The sequence below is a fragment of the Pholcus phalangioides genome, unplaced genomic scaffold (genome assembly GCF_987345545.1).
Source record: "Pholcus phalangioides strain wild (caught in Gottingen) unplaced genomic scaffold, Ppha-v1.0 ptg000015l_1, whole genome shotgun sequence".
Classification (NCBI taxonomy): Eukaryota; Metazoa; Arthropoda; class Arachnida; order Araneae; family Pholcidae; genus Pholcus; species Pholcus phalangioides.
This window is the reverse complement of record NW_028301608.1, coordinates 39,548,162-39,561,275: the sequence shown is the minus strand read 5'-3', so window position 1 is coordinate 39,561,275 and position 13,114 is coordinate 39,548,162. Positions and strand designations below refer to the sequence as shown.

At 35.7% G+C, this 13,114-nt stretch overlaps 5 non-coding genes across 5 annotated transcripts; 3 read left to right on the top strand and 2 right to left on the bottom strand.

The window, feature by feature from the left end:
- The first annotated feature begins 1,598 nt into the window (after positions 1-1,598).
- Positions 1,599-1,671, top strand: TRNAT-CGU (transfer RNA threonine (anticodon CGU)). Its single transcript has one exon. It is a non-coding gene; the product is annotated as a tRNA-Thr (tRNA).
- A 113-nt stretch (positions 1,672-1,784) lies between these two features.
- TRNAT-CGU (transfer RNA threonine (anticodon CGU)) lies at positions 1,785-1,857 on the bottom strand. Its single transcript has one exon. It is a non-coding gene; the product is annotated as a tRNA-Thr (tRNA).
- A 493-nt stretch (positions 1,858-2,350) lies between these two features.
- TRNAT-CGU (transfer RNA threonine (anticodon CGU)) lies at positions 2,351-2,423 on the top strand. The gene has a single exon. It is a non-coding gene; the product is annotated as a tRNA-Thr (tRNA).
- A 2,330-nt stretch (positions 2,424-4,753) lies between these two features.
- TRNAT-CGU (transfer RNA threonine (anticodon CGU)) lies at positions 4,754-4,826 on the bottom strand. The gene has a single exon. It is a non-coding gene; the product is annotated as a tRNA-Thr (tRNA).
- Positions 4,827-10,989: 6,163 nt separating this feature from the next.
- On the top strand, positions 10,990-11,062 carry TRNAT-CGU (transfer RNA threonine (anticodon CGU)). Its single transcript has one exon. It is a non-coding gene; the product is annotated as a tRNA-Thr (tRNA).
- The last annotated feature ends 2,052 nt before the right edge of the window (positions 11,063-13,114 follow it).

The following is a 13,114-nucleotide window of genomic DNA, read 5'->3' as shown; positions in this document are numbered from 1 at the left end:
GCTTCAAAGTTTAATTACGAACTGTTCATTTATTGGTGACGTACGTATCTTTTATCCGATATGTTAAACTGTTTTTATGTATTTTCTGAGGCTTTTTGTAGTTCTTATTCATTAATTAGCTATTGAATGGTATTGCTATCCAGAAAGATGATTATTTCTCACAGGCTTATAAAAATAAATATTCATATAAAAATAAATACTGTACATTATATATTGTTCTTCTGCTTAAATATATCCAAACCTGAGAGATTATTATATGTTAAATATATAAATCTGGTTTTTTTTTCTAAAGCCTTTTATTATACTTCTGGTATGACTCAAGGATCTATTCTTGGACCACTGCTTTTTCTTTTATTTAGCAATGACCTGGCTGATAGTTTGGATTATTGTTTACTTTTTTGCCGATGATTTAAATGTATTTCAATGTTTTTCCAATAGCAATGATTTCTATCTTTTACAATCGTGTTTAAATAAGTTGTATGACTGGTGCTGTGTTAATAAGCTTTTCCTCAATGTTCCTAAATGTTTCACTGTAACATTCGGTAGACCTGAAAATCCCTCTATTTATAACTACACGATGCGTGCCATTTTCCTCTGCAAGAGAAATGTTGGTTCGGTCTTGGGTATCACATACCATACAAACAGCTTCTGTTTCAATTTTTATATCAATAATAATATTGATATTGCGTATAAAAAGCTTGGTTTCATTAAAAGAATGAAAAGAAATTTCACAGATTATAATATTATTGTTTGATTTTTAATGTTTATGTTAGATCTATTCTCGACTATGGCTGTGTTGTTTGGAATCCTTTTACAATCCTCACTATAAAACGATGGAAAAGAGAAGGTTGAAAAAGTGCAATATAAATGAAATATGTATTACTTAAAAGTCTTGATTTTAATGAGCATTTTTCCACATCTATCGTACACTCGTCTCGCTTCCAATGATTTTACCCTTGAATGTAGAAGGAATTTTTTGATTTTTAAATTTTTTTACAAAATTTTATATAATGAAATTGATTACAGGCAGTTAACTCTCCTTTCATGTACCACATTACAGCCTACGTATAATCATGTCTCTCTTCCATTCCTTTTTTTTAATACAAATATTTTAAAAAAGCCAGTCGATTCTCTCAAGTTTTTCGCAATCTGCAACAGCATTGATTTAGATATTTTTTCGAATGAAGTTAATCTTTTTATATAAAAAATGTATTTATTTCTTGTTTTTAATTCTTATTTTCTTATTTACCAGTGCTTGTATGTTTTATCTTTATTATATCAATTTGTCTATTTCATTTTTATTTGATATTTCTTTTTTGTGTGTTTGTGTGTTACTTTTTGTTTGTTTTTCTAATTGGCCATGTGTTTTAACGCGCAATAAAAATTTCATTTATTCATTTTTACTCGTTTCAGCTGATTTGGAGATGGTTATCGCTTTGATGATTATATTAGTGTATAAGATCATTGTGGCGTGTAAACAATTTTTAATCAATGTTATAGGTAATATCTCACATGAAGACAAAAAAAGATGCATCTAAAAATGAAGTTTGCATCGATAATGATTTTTGAGCATTAACTTGTTGATCGCTATTGCTGTTGCCGCCATAGCTCAGTGGTTAGAGCACTGGTCTCGTAAACCAGGGGTCGTGAGTTCGAATCTCACTGGCGGCTGATGTTTTTTTTTTTTTCCCCGAAGCATATGATCGTTATGAATGCACTACTGAAGTATGTAATTATTATTAGACGAAAATACATAAGAGCATGTGCAAAAGAAACATCGTCAGAGCCGCCGGCGAGATTCGAACTCACGACTCCTGGTTTACGAGACCAGTGCTCTAACCATTGAGCTACGGTGGCAGCACCAGTCGTGCGCAAGAGCTAATGATCGAAAACCTTTTTAACGCGAACAAACAGTGAAACAAAGCTGCAAAAAATGAAGAAAACATACTGTATTCTAATTGCATACTGTATTGTATACTATATTTTAGTCATTCTTTATAGTTCGTACATATAAATGCATAAAATCATGGAAATTTTAGAATAAGTTTATAATATTTTCCACATTTGTTTACGAACTAACAAACTAATGTTTTTGTTTTTCTTGAAAAAAAGTAAATTTTCATCTTTTTAATTCTTCAAATTTAATCAAATTTCTTTAATTTTTTTCAGGAAAATATTTCACCTTTGAGTAGTGTAAGTTTTAAGCCATAATAATTTTTATGCATATATTTAATGCATATTTTGCACTTCTGAATGTGTTTTCTCTTCATTTTTGAGGCTTTTAGTTTTATTGCGTTTGTTTGCATTAAAAAAAGTTTTCGATCATTAGCTCTTGCTTATGGCCGTTGTTGCCGCCGTAGCTCAGTGGTTAGAGCACTGGTCTCGTAAACCAGGGGTCGTGAGTTCGAATCTCGAAGGCGGCTCTGACGGTTTTTCTTTTTTTCGGAAGCATATGATCATGATGGAAGCATTACTGAGTTATTATTAGAGCCGGATTTTTTTTATATATGCAAATGCATAAGAACATATGTAATTGCATATTTTAGTCATTTTTTTTATAATGGGTGCATATAAAGGCATAAAATCACCGAAATTTTCAAAGTGCCTATTTTTACATTTTTTTTCTATTGATCGTATCATGTTTTTTCAAAAAAGATTATTTTTATTTTCTTTTTCTTCACATTTAATCAAATTTCATTAATTTTTTTCATGAAAATATTTCACCATTGAGTATTTTAAATTTTACGGTATATTTTTAGTCATTTTTATAAATGCATCACGTTTAAATGTATGTTTTCTCCATTTTTGTGAATAGTTTTTAATATTTTACTACATTTTTTTCTTTTTTCCCATACTTTAATATTTTTAGTATGCTTTTTTTTTTCATTTTTTGAACACATTTTCCCTCTTTACGGAACTTCAGAATTTTCAAACGCAGATTTCTTCATTTTACGTACATTTTTCAATAATCGCAATATATGCTCTTTAGGGCAGATTTATTTATATTTTTAGGGCATTTTTTGCCATTTTAGCGTATATAATCCTGGTTCTAATTATTATAATTGTAGTAAACAAAGTATAGGGTGACGAACCACTATTCCGTGACGCATTTCATAATTAATATAAAATCAACCAATTTACGTATGTGAGTGCTGTTTGCTACAACTACTTGACCGTACGTGCATCTTGTACACATTCCTCTGCGGTATTTCTACCGAATCGGTATAAGTGCCAAGATATTTGTTCTCGGAAAATGTATAGATTCTAACGCAGTGTTTCCCAAAGTGGGCAATATCACCCCCCGGTGGGCGATGGAATGGTCCAGGGGGGCGATAAAAGCCACGGGTTTAACATAGGATCCTATGGGCTCGCTTGAGTAGGGGGGCGATGAGAGAGAGAAAAATTCTGAAGAAGGGGGCGATGGAACAACAAGTTTGGAAAACTATGTTCTAACGTAATTACGTTTTCAGAATTTTATTAGTGTTTTGTATTCTACTGCTGCTTCTCCATCTGTCTTCTGTAGTTTGAAGTGAAAAAGTGGCAAATGCCTGAATTTTCATGTTATGTTAGTCTTATGTTAAAGGTCTGCTTGCTCTCTGCGGAGAGACTTTTATAGGAGACTGGTCAACACCATCTATAGCAGAAGGCCTCCGAGTGAAGCTCGTGACGTCACTGAAGAAAGTCAGCTCACCTATAGCCATTGGATATACTACAAAAAAAGGTAAAGATGGCGCATGCTTCGACCTTCTATATTCAATGGCTACAGGTGAGATGACCTTCTTCAGTGACGTCATGACTTCGCGAGGCCTTCTGCTATAGAGGGTGCTGGACTGGCTCACATGTGCGTCTTGATGTTGGAAAATCTTGAAAAAAAATCAACTTTAGTGGAGAACTAATGAGACGCACACGGCGGTCGAACCTGGATCCTCGCGATGAGAGCCCAGCACGTTGCCCTGATGACCGCACAGTGGGCTGAGAGTAGTTTTCTGGAGCAATAAAAATCCTAGTTACGGTCCTGGTGCTGAAGACTACATAAACATACACGAAAATGTACAAACTGAACCTGACACGACAGATATTGAGACCCTCATTGACAATTTCAGAGAAAATCAAAAAGAACGTAAATGTAGTCATTTCAGATGAATGACAGTGTGGGGTGAAGTTTCATACAGATGCTAGGAAAACCTAAATGTTTAGAACAGTCGAATCCCGTTATAACGAATTCCAAGAGACCAGAGAAACCACTTCGTTATAACGAAATTTTGTTATAAAGGAATTCCAGATTTTTGCATTGTTACTGTGTAAACTAATCTGGAAAATTAGAACAGTTTTCGTTAAAACGAGATTTTTGCTACAACAGTATTCGTTAAAACGGGATTCAACTCTAATTATAGAGTTAATACATTATTTTATGTACATTTATATTAATTAGTTTATTTTCAAATGATTCATTTTTATTGTACTCTGTACTTCAATTACATACGAAATCGTTACATAATTTTACACATTATGTCAATTGAACCTCTATTATAAGCGGAAACCTGTGTTCAACGGAGATATATTTCGGTCCCTTGCGATTCCGTTGAAAGCGGGTTTTACTGTATAACGAATTTCCATAGAAATCTGTGGAAAATCCTGTTTCGGGGAACAAAGATTTCAGCTAACGAGCGTCGTTCTGGAACGATATTTTTTTCGTTTTAGCCTAGGTATCACTGTACTTCAATATAACTTTCTGGGGGGAAAAAAAAGCGTTAGCCGCCGGTGAGATTCGAACTCACGACCCCTGGTTTACGAGACCAGTGCTCTAACCACTGAGCCACAACGGCTTCATAGTTGAGAAATCGCGGAGAACCAACTTCCGTTGACTACCACTGGGCCGCCTGCAGGGTTCGAACCTGAGCCTTCACGGTGAGTCACACGAGTCCAAACGATGGTCCCTCACACCAATGCACAGCAACGGGTAGCAATCGCTAAATCTATGATTTCTGAAGCATCTCTCGTGAATAACTACAAACTACTACAAATACTACTAACTAAATACAATTTCAATTATTAATTTCTAAAAGTTTCAGAAAGTAATCATAAACATTTATGCGAATTCAACTCACAGAGATATCATACTGTTATGCATTTTTTGCATTATCTCAAATTAACACTAGTTTGACAAATTTTTTTTGTACAACCATCAGAAAATTGGGAAAACCGCTCTTATTGAGCTTCATAAATTCAATAACCGGATGATGTTGATTCAGAATAACGCGTTTAACGATTCACTTCCGAGCAATCTTTACGTCATTCGGATATGAATAATCTTCAGTATCGTTGTATACAGAGAAAAGAGAACCTCGTATCGGATTCCGTAATCACTTTCCTGAACTGTAACGACATGACATTTTTGCTCAATCACATGCGGTTCTTCCAAATTACCTCTTCGATTTATAACCTGTGGAAGAAAAGTTATTTCTTTTCGATCGTAAAATAAATGTATAGGCACGATTAAATGGGGAAAAAATACACACAGAAAGAAGGACTACGTACGTATATGTTACATTATTCTCTCACGACTTGGGACTAGGGTGACCATACGTCTTGTATTCCCCGGGACATTCACGTATTTTCATACAATTTAGGCCATCCTGATTTTTAAACCTGTCGATGAATTTCGTGGTGTAGCCAGCTTTTGTTAACATTTTGATAAGAAAAGAGGGAGACAGTGTTTGAAATATACCCGTTTTCCTCCAATGTTATATTGCATGGATATCCAACTCAAAAGTAGATCTGGGACTAATTACTTCATATTTAATTTTCTGGGCTTCGTATATCTCTTAGCGAACTCAATATTTCAAAAATCGAGTATTTAATACAATTTTTAAAATTATTGATGTGACAGAAAACACCACCAAATTTCCGCATTTCTACATTATAATCGGCAATTTTAACATTGATTTCTATGGAGATCATCCTTTGCCTGTCCCTCAAAGTGATGCTGATGATGGCGTCTATTCAAGAAGCTCCCAATCCTGGGAGTATTGAAAATGTGACAAACCATTATAAAGGCATAAATATTATACATATACTGACAGCGTTGAAGAAATGACAAACCATTGTAATGGCATATACATGTCTTAAACGCATTGCTAGGGAACCATGGTAACCAAAGTAAACATTCGGGAAGTGATTGTTGAGGCCCAAAAACCCTTGTTGCCCGACAGTTTTTTGCCCATTTGAGGCATTTGCCCTGCTCTGGCGAAATTTTAAAGTAACCTATCGTTCAAGTCGGGTCCCATTTGGTATACATGCAAAATTTGGTGACGATCGATCTAAAATTCTAGATCTGTATGGAGAACACACACACACACAGAGACAATTAATTTTATATATATAGATTGCCAGAGGTTTCCAGTTCATAAGGACAATGAGCCGATATTGCCATATGGTGATGTGGCCTGGGTATCTTTCGGTTTGACGGTGCCTAAATGAACATTCCTATAGATAACTCGGGAAAAATAATTTTCTTGTATGGTGGAAGGCTCTGGTTGCAACTAGTTTGTGCGAAGGTGGGACATAGAAAAGAAGCAAAAGTCTGTTGTATTCATTTACTATTCCATTGAAAAATTTGACCATGCATGGTGTGGGGCCAACTTGAGCACGAAAAAAATTGGTAATCATTAGCTAGTCAAGACCAGACATTCCACAATAATTCTATCAAATCGCATCGATAGCGCAGTAGAAAGAAATTATTTCAAATTCCTCATGTGGTTGCTTTTAACCCTTTCAGCGGAAATCCTGAGATATTTCGTCAAACTTGATCTGCTTTATTTCTATCACTCCAAGATATTTCACTTTCAAAGCAAGTAGAATCTTCTCAATCTGCTTTCCTCTAAGTAGGGAATATTTTATCTGTTTCCATAGCTTAGCGGTAGTGTACTCCTCCGGCATACGAGAGATCTGGGTTTGAGCCCCTTTGAGGGCAGAGATGAGAATTTTCCCTTTTCAAACATCAATATCTCTTCTTATGCCAGTTTTCCGTATATATTGTATTAGCAAGTAGAGAGGAAGTCCTTCTCTACATTTCAATATGATATTCTGCCATATATTGTTAAAGTTTTGGACCAAAATCTAAAGTTCATCACGAGTATTTGTTTAATTACTATGTTTTATACACAGCATGTTAAATGAAATTTCCAAAAATTCACATGTGTGTCAACAAATTTGGGTGTAACTTATGAGCATACTATACAATCCTTACAATCCTTCAAATTTTAGTTTATAACCTGCGTCATCACTGGCTGAACGAATAGTGAAAATAACAAAACATGTCATTCATAGAATTTTTTGCAATCATGTTTCGAATATTGCATGAATTCTACTTAAAATATGACATAAAAATGACTTTTTCCTATAGAAAATTACCATTAGTCTGAAATTCAATATTGTTTTCACCTTTTAGAGACACTTTCCATCAAAAAATGTCATTAAAGTTCACTCCAGTGTATCATTCTTAATAGAAAAGTGATAAGAAAGGTAGTTGGATACTTTGATGTAACAAAAATTTATACGTGGTTAATATATGAATGTGGTTCCAATGGTGCGTAAGCCATTATTATCTTTGAATGCCTCTAGCCTGGATAAACCCTGTATTTAATATACCAACTTCGTTCAAAACTTTCTATTTCCTTTAGCTATTCGCGTTTTATGATCAATGAAAACGGATGAATTGACGTATGAAGACGTCCATAGATTAATGTGCCGGAAGGTTTCAAAGAAATATTATTTGCCCACCTTCTTGACATTTTCCAAATTACGGTAAGTTTCTGGTTCAGCAGTTCAGAACAACTCGTTAAGTTTTGTTTACACAGTCTTCCCGAATAATATTCCTCCCTATTCATCAGTCTTAGCGTGGACGCGTCATAACTATAGACCGCGAAAGCCGCGAACACACAATTCTGGTTTAAAATTACTAAATACTCATACGTATGCCATAACGTATGACTAGCGAGTATGTTATTCATGGCCCCGCGAAAATACAATCGTTAAACTCGCAGGAGACGTATGCATATTATGAACTTGAAAGATTTTCCTTCCAGCAAGGAGATCCTGAAATATGTATAAGACTTGTCAAAGGAAGTGATTTCACTGCGCGATGAGGAGAATTCGTGGAGATTAATGCATATGGAAGATATACCATTTGGGTCACGGGTTGGAGAAGTAGGTGATGCGTTTTCCTCTGCAGCTATTTCCTCATCGACCATATCTAGAAGTTTCTGTTCCCGAAAGTGGTAGTCATTAAAAGTTATCATCTATCAAACTCGCAACAAACTAATGAGTTAGGAATGGATTCAAATGCCAAGGACCATCTTAAGGAACGCAGTCCATTACTCTGACACAGAGAGAATCGGGATTTTCCTCTCTTATCGTTTCCGTTATTATTCCCAGTAAATGTATGTACGATAAACATACGGTATATACTGTATTTATCCAATGGAATTCCAGAATACAGAGCATATTTTCTCTTCATACGCTAGGGGTCTCCACCTCTTAGCCGCTGGGCCACATTTGGCCCTCGGAGCGTTTTTTCGTGGCCAACCAATCATTTTCAGAAAATGTTTGAAAACATTGATAAACGATTAATTCTAGATTTAATAAAAGAAATAATTTCGGAATTGATGAATTGATAAATGAAATATAGTGTTTGAATAAAGGAATGAAATTACATATAATTCAGGAACAAATGAATGAACTAATTACGGAATCAATTGATGGAAATTCAGAATTAATGAATGAAATCATTTCAGAATTAGTGAAAAAAATAACTTATGAATCAATGTTTCAATTTCAATTTTATCGTCACATTATTATTGTTACAAAACCATTTGACGTTTTTCTAAAGGAAAACCATTTCACATCTCATCCCAAAATTTTATAACAATTTCCCAAACGACGTCCTCTGTTCTATATCTCTTCCTTTGTTAAAAAAAACGGCTCGAGAATTACCTATTTACCATAAACAACATCGAAGACCATTTTGGAAATCTCGGTGTATAGATATGTGTGTGTGTGCATATATACAGACGTAAACTGAAGAGCCAAAATAACTGGTACAGGCATGCGTATGCAAATAAAGAGATATGGAACTAATCAGAGTACGGCGCTGCGGTCGGCAACGCCTATATAACACAACAAGTGTCTGGCACAGTTGTTAGATCGGTTACTGTTGCTACAATGGCAGGTTATCGAGATTTAAGTGAGTTTGAACGTGGTGTTATAGTCGGCGCACGAGAGATGGGACATAGTATCTCCGAGGTAGCGATGAAATTTGCATTTTCACGTACGACCATTTCACGAGTGTACCGTGAATATCGGGAATCCGGTAAAAAATTAAATCTACGACATCGCTGCGGCCGGAAAAAGATCATGCAAGAACGGAACCAACGACGACTGACGAGCATCATTAAACGTGACGGACGTGCAACCCTTCCGCAAATTGCTGCAGATTTCAATGCTGGGCCATCAACAAGTGTCAGCATGCGAACCATTCAACGAAACATCATGGATATGGACTTTCGGAGCCGTTGGCCCACTCGTGTACCCTTGATGACTGCACGAAACAAAGCTTTACGCCTCGCCTGGGCCCGACAACACCGACATTAGACTGTTGAGGACTGGAAACACGTTGCCTGGTCTGACGAGTCTCGGTTCCAATTGCTTCGAGCTGATGGACGCGTACGGGTATGGAGACAACCTCATGAATCCATGGACCCTACATGTCAACAGGGGACTGTTCAAGCTGGTGGAGGCTCTGTGATGGTATGGGGCATGTGCAGTTGGCGTGATATGGGACCCCTGATACGTCTAGATACGACTCTGACAGGTACGTAAGCATCCTGTCTGATCACCTGCACCCATTTATGTCCATTGTGCATTCCGACGGACTTGGACAATTTCAGCAGGACAATGCGACACCCCACACGTCCAGAATTGCTACAAAGTGGCTCCAGGAACAGTCTTCTGACTTTAGACACTTCCGCTGGCCACCTAAATCCCCAGACATGAACATTAGTGAACATATCTGGGACGCCTTGCAACGTGCTGTTCAGAAGAGATCTCCACCCCCTCTTACTACTACGGATTTATGGACAGCCCTGCAGGATTCATAGTGTCAATTACCTCCAGCACTACTTCAGACATTAGTCGAGTCCATGCCACGTCGTGTTGCGGCACTTCTGCGGGCTCGCGGGGGCCCTACACGATATTAGGCAGGTTAACCAGTTTTTTTGGCACTTCAGTGTATATTGAGAAGGAAAATAATTTTTCAGAATTACCGAAATAAAATAATTACCGAATTATTTAAAGTTATTTCAAATTGAAATAATCTCAGACTTAATTAATTTGATCAGTAATTGATCAAAAACAATTTCAGAATTAATGGAAAAAAACTAGTTAAGACCTAATCTCTCGGTATTGATAATTAATAAAAGGACTAATTATAGAATAAACAAAAGTCTTCAATTATTTTTGTCCCTGTTCAACTCGGGGTTCTCATTGGCCCCCTTCTATTAAGATGTCAATTAATTGCACGAGTTGGTGGCCCGCGGTGTTTGTCAAGTTGAAGACTTCTGTGGCATATGCAACCCTTTTTTTTCATTCATTCATTGTTTCATTTTTTTTTATTAGCTGGTTGAATACCTTATTTTGCTATCTAAGTTTTGCCTGAAACACGAATGGTGTATCCCTATTGAAACACATACAGAACACACACATTTTGGGAAAATAACTTCCATAGAGTAGCATGGGTAGAGAGAAAGAGTGGGGAGGGAGAAAACATTCACACAAAATACGTCATTTCCCGCATTCTTTTTTTTTTTCCAAGGACATTGCACATTCGTGTTTCTAGTATGAGAGTGGGGAGACGATATCACAAAAACTCATCCAGAGCTTTTTTGCATTAAAAAGGTTTTCGAGCATTAGCTGTTGGCTAATCCTATTGCTGCCGCCGTAGCTCAGTGGTTAGAGCACTGGTCTCGTAAACCAGGGGTCGTGAGTTCGAATCTCATCGGCGGCTACCGCCATACTTTTTTTTTTTCTTTTCCGAAGCATGTAATGGGAGCACAAAATTTAATTGTGATAATTATAGTAGAAAGTATAGGAGGAGGTGATCTCTAAAATTTCGTTAGGCATTTTAGAATTAATTTAATATAAAGCAATTTGCGTATGTGTGTGAGTGATGTCTATATATACTATACAATCCCTTTACCGTACGGTTTTTTTTTCTTTATCTGTGCTATACTTGGTCACGTGTTGTTTGAATGACGCCACTCTGACACTCCAGGGTTGCAGAATTTTAAATTCATTCTTGGTGTTCAAAATATTAATATTTACAATATTTTTGGGTGACCTGTAATGATTCCGCCTGATTTTTTGTGCATATTTAAATGAGTAGAATCAAAGAGAGTGGCAATTTTTTTCAACACTTTTTTGAAGACGTCACCTTGGGACCCTTTCTTCGTTAGATAAAACAGCTATAGCTTTCTTTTATGGGCAGTTTATAATATTTTCATAATTGTTGTACGAGATAATGCGCTCTTTTATTGGGTTGCTGTTTAGATATACATGTGTTGTTTTGGTTTTTTTTTCTTTTTTTTGTATTTCTGTGAGCATCTCTTTTTAGCCACCTGTTTGGGAATTTCGCCTTTTGTGATCATTGTACAGGGTTACATGTTCTGGTTTGGTGGTGGCCATTGTACAGGACGATTATAATTAAAGTTCCCATTAAAGTATTTATTTAGCGACAGGAGGGGGCGAACAAACTAGAAAAGCATTTTTGTGTGTGTGATGCATGTTGCTTATATGTCGGAGTTTTGTTCTTGGTACGGCCCGCGACACTTCGTCTGACCAACATGTTGGCCCTCGAACAGAGAGAAGTTGAACATCCCTGATATAGCGTATACACCAAGTTTCAATGGAATACGTCCTCTAGAACGGGCGCTATATAGGTCAGACTAGTGTCAATATACTCACGGGTGCTACATTGGTCTGAGCAGTGTCAGTATACTTAAACTATTCAGTCCTGATATAGAGCGCCCGTTGTGGAGGACGTATTCTAATGAAACTTGGTATATACGTTGTATGCTCCACAGAAAAAAAGGGAAGTTCAATAAAATAGCGCCATTTTTTCACCTGGTGGTCAAAAATTGAACTTTTTTTTTATTTTTTTTATTTCATAAATCTCTCTCTCATGGTCTCATTAAGATATCCTAATAATTCGGCTATATTTGGATAAGCAGTTTTTGAGAACAACTATGGAGTAGGGGAATTTTAATTATAATCGCCTTGTATTTGTATTTGTACATATGCTCACACAACGATCTCCAGCATGCACCAATTCGTTAGAAATTTCTCGAAAGGAATGTTAACGAAAGAGATGTACAAGTACGATTTAGTTGTTGTAGTATGTTGGTTTTATTTTAATTTGCACTTATGTGAATTGTGGCATACAAGTGAATAATTTTCAATTAATCAAAAGCAATTTTTTAGGAATATATGAATGAATAAATAAAATATGAGCGAACACAATATCAACAAATACAATATCAATGCACCTATGCGCATGAACGCTGTTTTAAAAGATCGTAAAATTTTAAAATTTCAAGAAGATTGTGTTTGAAAAAAAAACGGTATCTCATTTTCACATATTACCGGATCAAATATTTTTACTTATTCTGAATTAACTTTTTCAATTTCTAATGCGATCTACTTTTTTTAAATTCTTTTTCTTTCTTTCTTTTTTTCATTCAACGTGAGTTCACCAATAAAAATCTCAAGTCATTTTATATTCATTCATCGATATAATTTTTAAAAAAATATCTTTCCATTAACGAATCGGCATATCAAAGGACAGATCAGCACCCCATTAGCTCATCCAATTTCTCCTGCTACACGTACAACTATAGATCATAAATGATCAACTTGATGTTCAGATATTTGCATATTTTTTGAATTTATGTAAGATTTCATATGTATACGTAATTTGGAATTTAAAAGTCCATTAAAATTGTAAAATAAAAATTGCAGGTTCTTATAAAATTTTTCTTCAATGGAAAGACATGCATTTCAT